This window comes from Pan troglodytes, chromosome 20 (genome assembly GCF_028858775.2).
Source record: "Pan troglodytes isolate AG18354 chromosome 20, NHGRI_mPanTro3-v2.0_pri, whole genome shotgun sequence".
Lineage (NCBI taxonomy): Eukaryota > Metazoa > Chordata > Mammalia > Primates > Hominidae > Pan > Pan troglodytes.
This window is the reverse complement of record NC_072418.2, coordinates 7,315,042-7,330,457: the sequence shown is the minus strand read 5'-3', so window position 1 is coordinate 7,330,457 and position 15,416 is coordinate 7,315,042. Positions and strand designations below refer to the sequence as shown.

General features: G+C 55.7%; 1 protein-coding gene across 14 annotated transcripts in view; it reads right to left on the bottom strand.

Moving 5' to 3' along the window:
• KDM4B (lysine demethylase 4B) overlaps positions 1–15,416 on the bottom strand; it is a 186,916-nt gene extending 171,500 nt beyond the window's left edge. For 6 of the 14 annotated variants that reach the window (XR_010153676.1, XM_054673181.2, XM_054673182.2 and 3 more), the window contains exon 1: positions 15,285–15,416. The gene's annotated coding sequence lies outside the window, so the exon portion shown is untranslated. Of the gene's footprint in view, positions 1–5,372; positions 5,471–7,844; positions 7,971–15,284 lie in introns of all 14 variants that reach the window. The other 8 variants (XR_010153677.1, XM_063801028.1, XM_063801030.1 and 5 more) reach the window with 3 other exon arrangements.

Sequence of the window (15,416 nt, the reverse complement as noted above, 5' to 3'; positions counted from 1 at the left end):
TAAACCCTAAGCTGTCTTGGAACGGAAAAAGATTTTAGAAACTTCTAGTGCAGCACCTCTATTCACAGTCAAGAGCAGAAACAAGCCCAGAGAAAAGTCATTCCTGTGACCTCCCGGGGCCCAACCCGGCCAGCGCCGCTCTGGACTGGGGCCTCAGCCTCCGCTCGGTGGATGCTGGCCTGGAGCCTTCCCTGGGATGAGGCCGCCCGGGGCACTGCGGGGTGCTGAGCAGTGTCCTTGCCCTCCACCCACCCCACGCCAGGAGCACGCCTAAATCCTGACCATCACGAATGTCCCCAGCCGTGGCCAGGTGTCCCTTAAGAGACAGAATTGCCCCTGGGGTGAGAACTACTTCACCAAGGGCTTTTCGCGTGGTAATTCAGTTAACCTCACTCAGCCTTGAAGCGGGACCTGCAGAGCCACCCCCACTTTGGAAATAAAGACACAGACCCAGGAGAGGTGGATCTGAGCCCAGCAGGCTAGGTGCGTGGGTAGCAGGTCTCCGGGTGTCCATCCTCCCCGCTGCGAATCCTCCCGCAATCGTGCCCTGAGAGCTCAAGCCCTTTGAAGCCGCCTGTGGCTATAGGATGTTATTCCTGGGCGGTGTTGATCCACAAGTCTCTCTTCTGGGCTTTCCTACAGCCAAAGAAGCATTCCAACTTCCTGCCATTCTCTTCCCGGAAACACCTCCTCAGTGCCAAGCGCCTCCTAAGCCCCACCAGCCCTGCGCCTTCCCACCCGCTGCGATGCCAGAGGCGCTGCCCAGGCTGGGCCGCCAGGACCCCTTGGCCCCCAGGACCAGTCCACGGTTCAGCGCTCCCTGGCAAAGGCGAGAGACTGTGGGCGAGGGCCCACAGGGAAGATAGGCCAGGACCACCGCCAGACAGCCTAGCTCTCCTTCAGCCGCACCTGTCGCAGCGTCTCCTACCATTGCTGGCGAATGTCAGGTGTGTCTCATCTCTCCAGCCAGACACCATCAGAGCCCTAAGTCCTGCCTGGGAGAGGTGGGGGCAGGATTGGGAGGGGGGGAGGAAGGAGCATGGGCCCTGGTCCACTAAGCACCAGGACCCCATCTATAGCACCAGGCTGGCATCACGCTCAGTGCACCCGGGGCCGGGACCCTCCCCAAATGATCAACCATGTAGGGCCAGCTCTCAGCGAAAATACACAATGAATGTCAAAGACAGCACCCAAAAAAAAAAAAAAGAAAAGAAAAAGCAGTGTGAAACATCTCACCAACAGTTTTGAAGATGATGATTACATGTTGAAATGATAAAACTGGGGGTATACTGGGTTCAATACAATACACTATTATAATTAATTTCCCCCATTTCTCTTCACCTTTTAACTCAGCTACCAGAAAATTCAGACACACGGGCTTGCTCTGCATCCTCACTGGACAGCGCTGCCTTAAAAAACACATCACTTTTAGGCCAGGTGCAGTGACTCACACCTGTCATCCCAGCATTTTTGGAAGCCAAGGCAGGCAGATCACAAGGTCAGGAGTTTGAGACCAGCCTGGCCAACACAGTGAAACTCTGTCTCTACTAAAAATACAAAAATTAGCCGGGCATGGTGGCAGGCACCTGTAGTCCCAGCTACTCAGGAGGCTGAGACAGGAGAATCGCTTGAACCCGGGAGGTGGAGGGTGCAGTGAGCCGAGATCTCGCCACTGCACTCCAGCCTGGTTGACACAGTGAGACTCCGCCACAAAAAAAGAAAGAAAGAAAGAAAGAGGGAGGGAGAGAGAGGGAGAGAGAGGGAGAGAGAGGGAGAGGGAGAGAGAGAGAGAGAGAGAGAGAGAGAGAGAGAGAGAGAGAGAGAGAACATCACTTTTGGTTATACAGACAAGCCATTAAAAACATAAAAATAAAAATAATTTTAAATGTTTTTAAAAAAAGGAAATACAACATTTTACATTTACATCCAGGTTTTCTTCTAGAGGCTTTTTTTTTTTTTTTTTTTTGAGACGGAGTCTTGCTCTTGTCACTCAGGCTGGAGCGCAGTGGTGCGATCTTGGCTCACTGCAACCTCCGCCTCTCAGGTTCAAGAGATTCTTACTTATACCTCAGCCTCCTGAGTAGCTGGGATTACAGGCATGTGCCACTGCGTCTGGCTTTTTTTTTTTTGGAGACAGAATCTCACTGTGCTGCCCAGGCTGGAGTACAGTGGTGCAATCTTGGCTCACTGCAGCCTCCATCTCCCAGGTTCAAGCGATTCTCCTGCCTCAGCCTCCAAGTAGCTGGGATTACAGGCCTGCACCAACACACCAGGCTAATTTTTGTATTTTTTAGTAGAGACGGGGTTTTGCCATGTTGGCCAGGCTGGTCTCAAACTCCTGACCTCAGGTGATCTGCCCACCTCAGCCTCCCAAAGTGCTGGGATGACAGGCATGAGCCACCGCACCTGGCTCTTCTAGAGGTTTTGTAATCGTTTTAGTAACATGTTCTCATCTCTGCTACATGTGGGGTTGGCTTCTGGCCATGGTGTGAGGCAGGGGTCCACCTTCACCACATGACACTTGGTAGTGTTTAGTTACATGACCGCCCCCTGCCATGGGGTCTTCCCATGTTCATCGGCAGCCCCTGGGGTACTGATGGGGCACCCCAGGTAACCCACATCCTCTGTCAGGGGAGAGCAGGTGACAGTCCCCAGGCACGTCACTGTCCCCACAGGGAGAGCACTGCAGAGCAGGTGGGAGGAGGTGGGGCTTGGCACTGGGCTGACCGTACAGCACCGCCGGTGCCTGGCAGTGTCACCTGCTCCCCTGGAGAACCCACCTGCACTCCCAAGGGGCCCAGCGCGGTGGGGGGGGGGGCTCCCACTCACCCCTTTAACCTCCTGGGGGGATGTCCAGGTGGAGGCTGCTGGGCCCCAGGGGCACATTTAGAACCTGGTGGCCACCTCCTAAGGCTCACAACCCTGTCAGGGCTGGGACCAGGCCCCGGACCAGGAAAGGGAAGTGACCCAGGGAGCAGCGTGCTCTCCAACCCCAGGCTGGATTCGCGGGAGCAGCTCTGGGGAAGAAAGGCCCTGGCATCTTCTCACAAGCCCCTCAGGGAGGCCGGCACAGCTAACCAGACAGCGGGGTGACACCAAAAACAGGATGGGGGGGGACAGGACAGCCGTCGGGCCCTGATGTGGTGGACTCAGGGGTCCTGCTCACCAGGGGTGACCTTACAGGACACAGCAAAGGGCAAGTCAGAGCTGTGGTCAGCTGGGGCCACGCTGCCCCATGGAGCGGAGACACAGGGGCCCTGTGGCTGCACAGAGAGGTCCCTGCCAGGGCCCCACTGGCTGAGGCACGCCAGCTCAGGCTGAGAGAAGAGGCCCGTGGCCCGGACTCGCCACTAATGACCTGGAGCCCAGACCCTGTGGCCTCACAGTGTACCTGTGCACCCCTGCAGGCCCGCCGGGCCACTGCACCTCAAAGCCTAGCCGCAGCCCAGCGTCCGCCAAGCTGAGCCCGCCCACCCCAGCCCCTAAGACAGCCCCACAAATGGCTTCTATGCTGTGTCTGCCCCGGGGCCGGCTCGGCCTGTATTCTGCACGGTGCAGCACAGGAATCCCTGAGCTCTGCCACGGACTGGGGAGCGGATGGGGCTGAAAAAATCAGAACAACTTAAATGCCCACTGAGATGAATGGAAAACAAAACAGGACCCCCCTGCACAGGGGAATAGGATGCAGCCATGTAAAGAAACAAAGCGGGCCGGGCGCGGTGGCTCACACCTGTCATCCCAGCACTTTGGGAGGCCGAGACAGGCAGATTACTTGAGGCCAGGAGTTCGAGACCAGCCTGGCCAACATGGTGAAACCCCATCTCTACTAAAAATACAAAAATTAGCCGGGTGTGGTGGCAGATGCCTGTAATCCCAGCTACTCAGGAGGCTGAGGCAGGAGAATCACTTGAACCCAGGAGGCGGAGGTTGAGGTGAGCTGAGATCATGCCACTGCACTCCAGCCTGGGTGGCAGAGTAAGACTCCATCTCAAAAAAAAAAAAAAAAAGAAAGAAAAGGGACAAGGCTCTGACACATGCCATGCGTGGATACATCTTGAGAATATCACGCCCACTGAGAGAAGCCAGACACAGCAGGCCACACAGTGTGTGACTCCATCTCTATGAAATGTTCAGGACAGGCCAATCCAGAGACAGGAAAGAGATGTGTGGGTACCAGCAGATGGGGGAGGGGATGGATAGTGACCACTGGTGGAGGCAGAGTGCCTTTGTGTAACAGAAAGGTTCTAACATTTGATAGTGGTGACGGCTGCACAACTGTGTCAATGTACTAAAAACCACTAAATCATATCTTTTTTTTTGAGAAAAGGTCTTGCTCTGTCACCCAGGCTGGAGTGCAGTGGCATGATCTCAGCTCACTGCAGCCTCCGCCCCCTGGGTTCAAGCGATTCTCATGCCCCAGCCTCCCAAGTAGCTGGGACTACAGGCGTGCACCACTACGCCTGGCTAATTCTTTTGTATTGTTAGTAGAGATGGGGTTTCACCATTTTGCCCAGGCTGGTCTCAAACTCCTGCCCTCAAGTGATCTGCCCACCTCAGCCTTCCAAAGTGCTAGGATTGCAGGCGTGAGCCGCTGTGCCCAGCCTGAATTGTATACTTTAAGAAGATGAATTTTAGAGTATGTGAATGATAGCTCCATAAAAATATATATTTTTTTAAATGGCAGGATCATTTCTAAGGGAGGCTGTCCTAGAAAATTCAGAACCTGGCCAGCACACTGACGCCAATGGTTGGGCAACTGTGAGGTGGCCCTCCCTGGTGACAGGAATGGCTTCTAGACTTGCCAACTAGACTCTGAGCTCCTCGAGGACGGGGCTGCCTGCTGCCTCATGTCCCCATGATCATACTGGTTCGGGTAACACCTCCAGAGACACCCCAGAGCCTGGGTGCCCAGCTGCCTCCAGCATGCCAGGTGGGCTTCACCCTGACCCCATCCCCTCTCAGATCTCCCAGGCCACACCCCCAAGTTCCTCTTGCTACTTCCTCTGCTCTCAAGCTCACAGTCATCTGTGACAGTTCCCACAACAGACAAGGCTCTGCGCAAACAGCAGTTCCTATGGGAAGCCTCCCGGCGCACTGCACTGCCCTGTGCTTCCCTGGGCTTGCTTTTTTGGGGTTTTTTTGAGACATGGTCTTGCTCTGTTGCCTAGGCTGGAGTGCAGTGGTGTAATCATGGCTCACTGTAGGCTCAAACTCCTGGGCTCAAACAATCCTCCCGCCTCAGCCTCCCGAGTAGCTGGGACTACAGACATAGCCACCACATCTGGCAAATTTTTTCTAGTTTTTGTAGAGATGGGGTCTTGCCATGTTGCCCTTGCTGGTCTTGAACTCCTGGCCTCCACCGATCCTCTCACCTCAGCCTCCCACAGTGCTGTGTTACAGCCATCCGGCCTCCAGGCTTGGTTTCTATCCCTCTTGGCAGTTCTTCTCCATCTCCTTCCACCAAGAGGCCCTGAGGGCAGGAGACACTGGTCATCTGGCCACCCTGCGCCCCTGACCAGGCACGCATGAACTTGACAACTCTCACGCGGAGCTGGACAATGCAAACCCACTCAGAGGGACCCAGGGTGTGGCTACAGTGACAGCCATGCTGCCCGAGCTCCCAGTGACCACGCACCAGCCTGGGCCTGACCACACCCGCTCGCTGCAGCCCATCCCTCCTCCCGCCCCTGAGCCAGCGACAGGCACAGAAGTGCACAGGAGCTGTTTTGATGAACGGCAGCTGCCCTTCGGGCTCTGGCTGAGAAGCAGGCTCTGCTCTGCCTTTGGGGTACGCAGGACACCCGTGGCTAGAGGGGCCAAAAAAATTCTGTGGCTTCCACCAATTCCAGCCCAGACAGACAGTAACATGAGATGCCTTATGTTCTTTTTTTTTTTTTTTTTTTTTTGAGACAGAGTCTCACTCCATTGTGCAGGCTGGAGTGCAGTGGCGTGATCTCGGCTCACTGCAACCTCCACCTCCCAGGTTCAAGCGATTCTCCTCCCTCAGCCTCCCGAGTAGCTGGGATTACAGGCACGTGCCACCGCGCCCGGCTAAGTTTTGCATTTTTAGTAGAGATGGGGTTTCACCACGTTGGCCAGGCTGGTCTTGAACTCCTGACCCCAGGTGATCCACCCTCCTCAGCCTCCCAAAGTGCTGGGATGACAGGCGTGAGCCACTGTGCCTGGCCAAGATGCCTTATGTTCTAGGGGTGTCAAGAGAGCGACTTCCTCCGCCTCGTCCCCCCTTCCCGGGGGAAGCAGTTGGAATAGAGCAGGGAGCAGGAGTTGAAATTCCAGAGGCTTGACTCAAGTGCATGCTAGGGACGGCAATCCTCTCTCTCTCCTGAGCAAGACAATCAGATCCACGCGGCCCGACTGCAAGACAGGAGGCCCGCTCTGCCTACAGCCAACACTGTCTGACAGATGGGATTTTAGGAGAGTATGGAGATGCTGCAGGAAGGGGACAACAGCAACATGACGCGACTGTCCAGGTCCAGCAGCCTGGCTTGGGTCCTGCTCGCATCCCAGGGAGCCCAGGGTGGCGCCCCCTCACTCAGGGCACCGAGCCAGAGTGTCAAGGGCTGTCCCCAAGGGCGCCGAGGCTGGCCAGCTTCCAGGCTGCTGCCCAGACATGCTGCAGTCCTGAGTCCCGGCTGAGGGCACAGCCCATTTCCATCCCGCCATGATCAAGGGGTCCACAGCACCCGTAGGTAGTTTCAGGCTGGCTCTGTGGTCAAAAGGGACCCCTGGGACCCATCACACAAAGAGCGATTCTGAATCCACGGCCGGCTAATCTCATACAAATCATCTGTCTCCACGCTCTCACCCCGGAGACTAGGGCAGCCGCAAAAACGCAAACAGGCCCACCGCCACTGCCGGCAGCTCGGAAGGTGCCAGCACTTGGGTCCAGCTATGAATGCTGACGGGAGGTCTATGCAGGGGGAAATCCTGCCACCGTGCCCTCAGCTGACGTTTTCACAGCAAGTCACCCAGGCTTGTCTGAAAAACACAACGGTGGTCACGCCTACCAGCAAACGGGGCCAGGTCTGCGTGAGTGACTGTCACTGTGCACCTGAGAGCCCTCGGGGTCTTGAGGTGCAGCAGCCATTGGGCAGTCGGCCTCGGGATTCTCAGCCTTTGTCCACTGAACAAACACGATCCCAGTCCAGAGCCACAGAGCAACTTCGCGCTCGGCCACCACCAAAGAGGCACAGCCTGCCAGCAGGGCGGAGATGGCTGGACGCAAACTTGTCATCCATCCCCTCGTGTTTGCTAAGATCACTGAGGTGGATAAAGAAAGAAAAGAAAGAGGGAAGGGAGGAAGAGCCAGAGAAGCAGGGAGAGAGAGAAGGCAAGCAAAAATCAAAAAAAAAAAAAAAAAAAAAAAAAAACAGAAAAGAAAAAGAAAAAGAAAAAAAGACAGGCAACTTTTGAAAGCCAAGAAATTCTGAGCAAGCCTCTCCAGATTGTTTATTTCAATCAAGGAAAGAAAGCATGACCGTAAATTAACGGTACGATTTCTTGACAAGTCAGAACGTTCCTGGGACAGGCCCAAATCTAAGATGCCAAAGACCTACTTGGCTCAGAAAATGCCTGTCAGCCAGGAGAAGAGTGAGACAAAGGAAGTGTGGCCGGGCACAGTCCCCCACTCGGCCACTGACCGCACGATGGCCACCGACGGGCACTTGTCCACTCACTCTACAAAGCTGAGCTCTGCACCGGATAAGCCACCTCGCTCACGAGGCTTTCTGTGCTCAGGGACAGCAGAAACCACCATCTGCGACTCCCCTGCCCCTCCCATCGGGGGCGCTAGCACTGGTAACGAGGAGAGTTCCGATGCTTACAAAACAAAAGCCTTGTGAAATTGTGCAATGCTGTCTTCCTTTTCAACAAACCCTCAGTTCCTGCCAGGTCACACTGAACTCCTTGGGCCGAGTACACGGCTCGACGTGCTTCTGACGCTTGGTGAGCTGTAACAGAAAGGCAGCCGTGTGAACCCCAGAGCAAGAGAGTCTGGCGTCTCAAACAGCAAAGCGTTCCCCCCACCAACACTATTTGTAGCTGATTTTTCCCTCCTTTATGGTGAGGCTGTCTGGGTGGATGTCGGCATCGCATTTTCTCACATTCCTGCAGTTTTAAGGATCCTTGAAATGACCCATGACCTTTTTTTTTTTTTTTTTGAGACTGAGTTTCCCTCTTGTCGCCCAGGCTGGAGTGCAGTGACGCGATCTCAGCTCACTGCAACCCCTGCCTCCAGGGTTCAAGCGATTCTCCTGCCTCAGCCTCCCAACAAGCTGGGATTACAGGCATACACAGCTCACTGCAACCCCTGCCTCCAGGGTTCAAGTGATTCTCCTGCCTCAGCCTCCCAACAAGCTGGGATTACAGGCATACACCACCACGCCCGACTAATTTTGTATTTTTAGTAGAGACAGGGTTTCTCCATATTGGTCAGGATGGTCTCGAACTCCTGACCTCAGGTGATCCACCCGCCTCGGCCTCTCAAAGTGCTGGGATTACAGGCGTGAGCCACCGCACCCGGCCATGACCCATTTTTTTTTTAAGGCTAGAATATGACTCTAAATGCTTTGAAGTTAGGAAGACACAAATTCACACTCAGGCTGGGCACGGTGGGTCACGCCTGTAATCCCAGCACTTTGGGAGGCCGAGACAGGCGGATGCCCTGAGGTCAGGAGTTGGAGACCAGCCTGGCCAACATGGCGCAATCCCATCTCTACTAAAAATACAAAAATTAGTCGGGCGTGGTGGCATGCACCTGTAATCCCAGCTACTCAAGAGGCTGAGGTAGGAGAATCGCTTGAATCCGGGAGGTGGAGGTTGCAGTGAGCCGAGATCAGCCCACTGCGCTCCAGCCTGGGCCACAGAGCAAAACTCTGTCTCAAAAAAAAAAAAAAAAAAAATTCATTCACTCAACAAGGAATGTCCACTCAACACCCACCATGTCTAAGGAGCTGCCGTACATCCTAGGGGTCGCGAGGCTGACGTGGTTTCCATAGCTTTCCGTAGTGTGGCCCTCACACCCTAGCCAGGTATTTGCAAACTACAACCCACAGGTTCAATCCTGCCCGCCACCTGTTTTTGTACAGCCTGCAGTCTAAGAATGGTTTTGACATTTTTTAGTTGTTGGAGGAAAAAAAAAGCAAAAGAAGAAAAATGTCTTATAATGTAAAAATTGCACAGAATTCACGTTTGTGTCCATAAATAAAGTTTTACTGAAACACAGGCACACTCGCCCACGGGAGCTTTCTTGCTACAACGGCAAAGCAGAGTGGTCTGGACAGAGATGACCTCTGGCTTACAAAGCCAAAAATATTTACTCTCAGGCCCTTCCAGAAAAAGCCCCTGCCCTAGTAGATGAGACAAACAGATACACAAACAGACTAATACCCAGCTCTGATCGTGTGACATGCAAAGGAGGAGAAGCAGGGAAGGGAAGTGACTAGAGTGATAAGGAGCCGGCTGGGTGGAAAGAGACCCAGGCAGCGGGCACAGCAAGTGCACAGGTCCTGAGGCAGGGAAGGGCGGGCAGGGAAGGCGGCTGTGCCAGGAAAGGAGCAGGTGCAGGAGGGAGAAAGGGAGGAAAGGAAGGAAGGACAAGGCCACAGATGACAGAGCGAAGGGGCCACGCGAAAGGGCCCGGAATTTTTCCCAAGGGCAATAGGAAGTCACCAGAAGGTTCTGAGCAGGGGAAAATCTTTTGTTTGTTTGTTTGTTTTGGTTTTTACTCCTTTGACTACCTTTTTTTTTTTTTTTGGAGACAGAGTCTCGCTCTGTCTCCCAGACTGGAGCGCAGTGGTGTGATCTTGGCTCACTGCAGCCTCTGCCTCCCAGGTTCCAGAGATTCTCGTGCCCCCACATCCCGAGTAGCTGGGACTACAGGCGCCCACCACCATGCCCAGCTGATTTTTGTATTTTTGTAGAGATGGGATTTCACCATGTTGGCCAGGCTGGTCTCAAACTCCTGACCTCAGGTGATCCTCTCGCCTCGGCCTCTCAAAGTGCTGGGATTACAGGTGTGAGCCACCGCACCTGGCCAGTTTTTTATTTTATGTATTTATTTACTTACTTACTTATTTATTTATTTATTTTTGAGATGGAGTCTCGCTCTGTCGCCCAGGCTGGAGTACAGTGGCGCGATCTCAACTCACTGCAAGCTCCGCCTCTCGGGTTCACGCCATTCTCCTGCCTCAGCCTCCCAAGTAGCTGGGACTACAGGCACCGGCCACCACCACGCCCGGGTAATTTTTTTTGCATTTTTAGTAGAAACGGGGTTTCACGGTGTTAGCCAAGATGGTCTCGATCTCCTGACCTCGTGATCTGCCCGCCTTGGCTCCCAAAGTGCTGGCTTTACAGGCGTGAGCCACTGCGCCCGGCCACTTACTTATTTTTTTGAGACGGAGTCTTGCCCTGTCACCCAGGCTGGAGTGAAGTGGCAGGATCTCGGCACAATTCTCCTGTCTCAGCCTCCCAAGTAGCTGGGACTACAGGTGTGCACCGCCACGCCCAGTTAATTTTTTTATTTTTAGAAGAGACGAGGTTTCACCATGTTGGCCAGGCTGTTCTCGAACTCCTGACCTCAGGTGATCCGCCCGCCTCAGCCTCCCAAAGTGCTGGGATTACAGGCGTGAGCCACTGCACCCATCCAGTTTTTTTTTTTTTTTTTAAATATACTTTGTTTCAGAGAGCAGTTTTAGGTTCACAGCAAAACTAAGCAGGAGGTAGAGACTTCCCATGTTCCCCACCCCAACAGGGAAGGCCATTTTCCGAGCTCCTCAAGGGAGCAGGAGGGAATAGACGGACCCAGATCTAACCAAGTCCAGCATCCTAGAACAGGCCAGTCACGCAGGGAGTGAGCTCGAAAATTAATTTGTCCAAAAACCAAGAAACATCAATTCGTCAATCAACTCCCGCCTCAGTATTTGGGAAGATACAAATTTTCTTTTTTTTAATATAGTGGTTAAGCTCATTTGAACGCGAATTAGTAAAAGTATGTGCAACTTGGCCGAGCATAGTGGCTCATGCCTGTAATCCCAGCACTTTGGGAGGCCGAGGCAGGCGGATCACTTGAGGTCAGGAGTTTGAGACCAGCCTGGTCAACATGGTGAAACCCCGTGTCTACTAAAAATACAAAAGTTAGCAGGGTGTGGTGGCGGGCACCTGTAATCCCAGCTACTCGGGAGGCTGAGGCCAGAGAATCACTTGAACCCGGGAGGTGGAGGTTGCAGTGAGCTGAGATCTAGCCACTGTACTCCAGCCTGGGTGACAGAGTGAGATTCTGTCTCAAAATAAATAAATAAAAGTATGTGCAACTAGCACATTAATGTTCCACAACTCTGGGGACATTACTGTTCAGGAAGAGGCCAAGATCAAAGAGGTGAGTCATTTTTAAATGGACTTAAAGAAAACTGTCTGGCAAATCGACAGGTCAGGGCTATGGTGACTGGGAGGGTGTGGAAGTGCCACCCCTGGGGGCAGCCAAGCAAGCCTAGGCAAGGACCTGCCAAAGCTCAGAGGCCAGAGAGCAGCCCAGGAAGACCCGGAGCTCAGAGGCCAGAGAGCAGCCCAGAAGACCCCACAGATGCCGGGCTGCCCCTCAGTGCAGGGCGTGCAGGGGACCCCGTGGGGGCTCCTCTCCTCTCAGGTGGAAGCTGCCACCCTGGAAGGGCAGAAGGACAGTCACGGAGAACCTGAACAACCAGGTGAGGAGTGTGTCCGGGACACAGTTTGCAAATAGGAGTCACTCACTGCTAAAGGGTGAGTGGGGAGGAAAGAAAGGGAGCTGAGGCCCATCATGGTCACAGCACACCATGAGCTACTGCAGGGCTGAAGGCCAAGTCCAAGGTTCTCACTGCGGGGTTGACAGTGCTTCCCAGGGGACACTTTTGGTTGCTACCGCTTAGGGGACAGGGTGCTACTAGCATCTGGTGGGTGGTGGTCAGGGATATTGTTCACACTCACCCTACGGTGCCCAGGACAGCCCCGCCACAGAATGTCCCAGCCCAGAACGTGGACAGGGCAGAGGTGGGGAGACCCTGACAGGGCAGCAGGGCCTTGCCGTGTAATAAACCGGCTCCGAACTCAGAGCTCCTGGCACCCTGCAAGCTTCAGCGCCTTTTACCCGCTTTGATCCTCACAACCACCTGGGAGGGAGGTGTTCCCATTACACCCATTTTACAGATGAAGAAAGCAAGGCCCAGAGAGGGGAAGTGACTGCCTCAGAGGAGGGATCTGAATCCAGGTCTCTCCAACTCTGAAGCCTGTGTGGGGCATGGGACAGAGGGCAGAGACCCAGAGACGTCGCCAAGACCACCAGATGAGAACGGAGCCCAGGCTGGGCCCCTGCTCTTCTGTCCGGCATCCTAAGCCAGGAACAGAGACCCCTGGGGCAGGAAGGGGGAGGGCTGTGGCATCTGAAGGCCCCATCGAGCTGCCTCATGGCAGGTCCCTGGAGCTGAGCCAGGAGCCTAGGGTGAGGCTGTGGATGAGGACGGCCGATCTGTCATGGCGGTGACCAGTGCAGGCCTGCGGAGCTCCCCCCACCCCGAGCCCCCATCCTGTTCATCTGCTCTCCGTCCCCTCCTGCCCAGTGGGCTCGGAAAGATTTAGTGCCCCCGATCTGCTTTGTCACTGAGCAAGTGACTGGGTCAAGGTCACCCAGCTCTGAACCCCCAATTCCGCTCCCCGATCCAGAGAACAAAGCCACCTACAAATGCACCTCAGGCCCTCAACAGCCTTGCCTCCTCCTGCCTGCTCCCTGAGCTGGGCCCGAGGGCAGCGGACTGCACACCACCATTCCAGCTGTGACCAGGCCCTGGGCAGCCAGCTCACCCTTTCCCCCACGACACTCTAAACCCACAGGAGCCAGGGACTCCTCCCAACCTGTCCCGGCATGGCACTCGGCACTGGAAACCTAGCAGCCCCAGACCAGGTGAACGCATGACCCCAAGGCACGTCCCCACAGGTGTCAGATGGAACCGAGGACAGATGGCTTCCCCAGAGCTGAGGCTCCTCCCCGGCTCATCAGGGAGTGGGTGGGGCATAGGACAAACAGGGGCAGGAAACCAGCAGAGGAGACAGAGAAATTAGGAATTAAAGTACAGGCAGAGTGGTCAGGTGGGAGAGAAGGACACAGAGGACGGCCCCTGGCCACCCCAGAGGGCTCCTGCAGGACGGGACAGGGACTGAAGACAGGGCAGGAGGCTGAGGAAGGGTCTCTTCCACGAGACAGAAAAGTACAACAAAGGCCAGGCGGGGTGCTGTGCGGTGGCTGATCAGCTATACCTTTAAGCGCCAGCAGTTAACATCTTGTTAGCAGCCCCCTCCCCAAAGAGGAAAGGGTTAGAAAATGCGAGCAAACGGATTGTTACTAAGACATATATATTTCAGGTCTCAGCAACTAAACACACACGTGCACACGCAGGCACCCGCAGCTCCTGACACAGTAGACGCTTCCACCAAAACAGCCTGTACACAGACACCCGTCTGTGCGGCAGAATCTCCGTTACCCCCTTTTCCTCCCCAGCGGTGACCTCCTCTAGGCCAGGACAGTCTGACCCGTCCTGGTGTCGCCGGCTCAAGGAGGGGGAGCGCCCGGACCTGCCAGGTGTCCAATCAGACACACGGAGACGAGGCTGGCAAGTCCCAGAAATCCTCGGCTCAGACAGAAGTTGACTCTACCACGGCTTTAAACTCCGACCTTCAGGGTTTCAAAACATAAACTGCAAAGCGGAGAGAGGATGCCCACTGCTTCAGCAGGGGCTGCAGGAGAAGGCTGACCCCGTGTGTTGACAAACCCTCCTGGTGGCTCATAAGGAAGCTATTATTGGAGAATTAGGGGAGTCATTAGCTCCCATAACGGCAGTGATAAAAGCCCATAGGAGTCGTCTAATGAGCCTGCTTTAGGACTGGTGCTGTTTTTAGGAGCATTCTCCAGCCCGGGGACATTCTGATAAACGGCCATTGAGGCACAGGACTGGGGCAGGGCACCGATCCCTTGAATTCAGTCCAGTATCCAGAGATCCCAAGACAGTGCAGGCACCCGGTGGGACCCAAAGGAACTTGCTGAATACACGCCCCAGCCAGAAACACATGGAAAAAGACGCTCTTCACATATGACAGGATCACTAGGCTCCATGGAGCTGAACCACCTTCTCACTAGTTTCACAACTCGGGGAACACTTCCTCACAGGGTGCTGCTAAATTATTAAAACAAAAGCATCCTCCCCCAAGCAAACAGATGGGATGCACCCAAAAGCAGTCCATGCCTCCACTGCCCCCAGGGGCGGAAAACATGCCCCTTAAAACCTTCCACCGTGCCCAGGTGGACAGAGTCCCCCGTCCTGCCTGATTGTCATGGCCACCACTGAGCGCAGACCTGGGCCCTGGCAGACCCCAGGTCAAGCAGATTTCAGAGCGAGTCCGTCCCCAGCTCCCAGGGGGATGTCCACGGGGGACACAGAAAAGGGGTCTCGGCGGAAGCAACTCCTCAATTCATTTCTCTAGAGCAGGGGCTTCGTTCGAGATGGCGATCAGGCTGGAAGGGGGAGGGACGGAGAGACTCGTGGAGGCTGCCGTTGCATAGCAAGATGATTTTTTTCTAAAATCCAGATTGCATATGCTTATGGCGGGGTGGGGGTTTCGGGTACGTACAGGGGGGCAAGTTTGGAAGCTACCAAGGCATAGCAGGTTGACCGGAGGTGGGGGCAGTGCAGGAGCAATGATAGGCATTTAGGGGGCATCCCTGGGTGTCCAGCTGGGGGGCTTCCCCTTAGCCCCCCTGGCGCCCAAAGGGCCAGAAACGCAGGCGGGGGTTACCCAGGGGCTGGGGTCTTTTTTCTTTTTCTTGCTTTCTTTAAAAAATAATAATAATAATAGGCCGAGGGTTGTCCCGGGTGATAAAAGGGCCCGGCCGGGGCCACCCACGCTGTCATCTTTTGTGCGGGGCGCCGGGGCCGTCTGTGCCCAGCCCCCGCGCGCCCCCGGCCCGGGAAGGGGCCCCCGCTCCCGCCCCTGGGCGCGCCCCGCCATTGTCCGGCCCCGCCGCCCCCGCCCGAAAACCAGCGGGCGCCCCCGGGCCGGGCGGTTAACGCCCCCAACCGCCCCGCCGGCCCGGACAAAGCGCGAGGCCCGGCCCGAGCAGGCCGCGCCCGAGGCCTGGGCCTCGAGTCCCGGGCGCGCCCGCAGCCCCGAGCCGCGACGCGGGGGCGGCCATGGCGGCGGGGTCCGCGCTCGGACACGGCCGGGCGGCCTCCCCGTGGGCTCACCTGAGGCGGCGTGCGCGGCCCGGTCCGGGAGCAGCGGCGCGCGCTCCCCCGCCCTCGGCGTCGCACCCCCAAGCCCCGCTCGGGCCGGGCCCCGCTCGGTTGCTGGCGACCGAGCCCTCCGCGAGCGCTCCC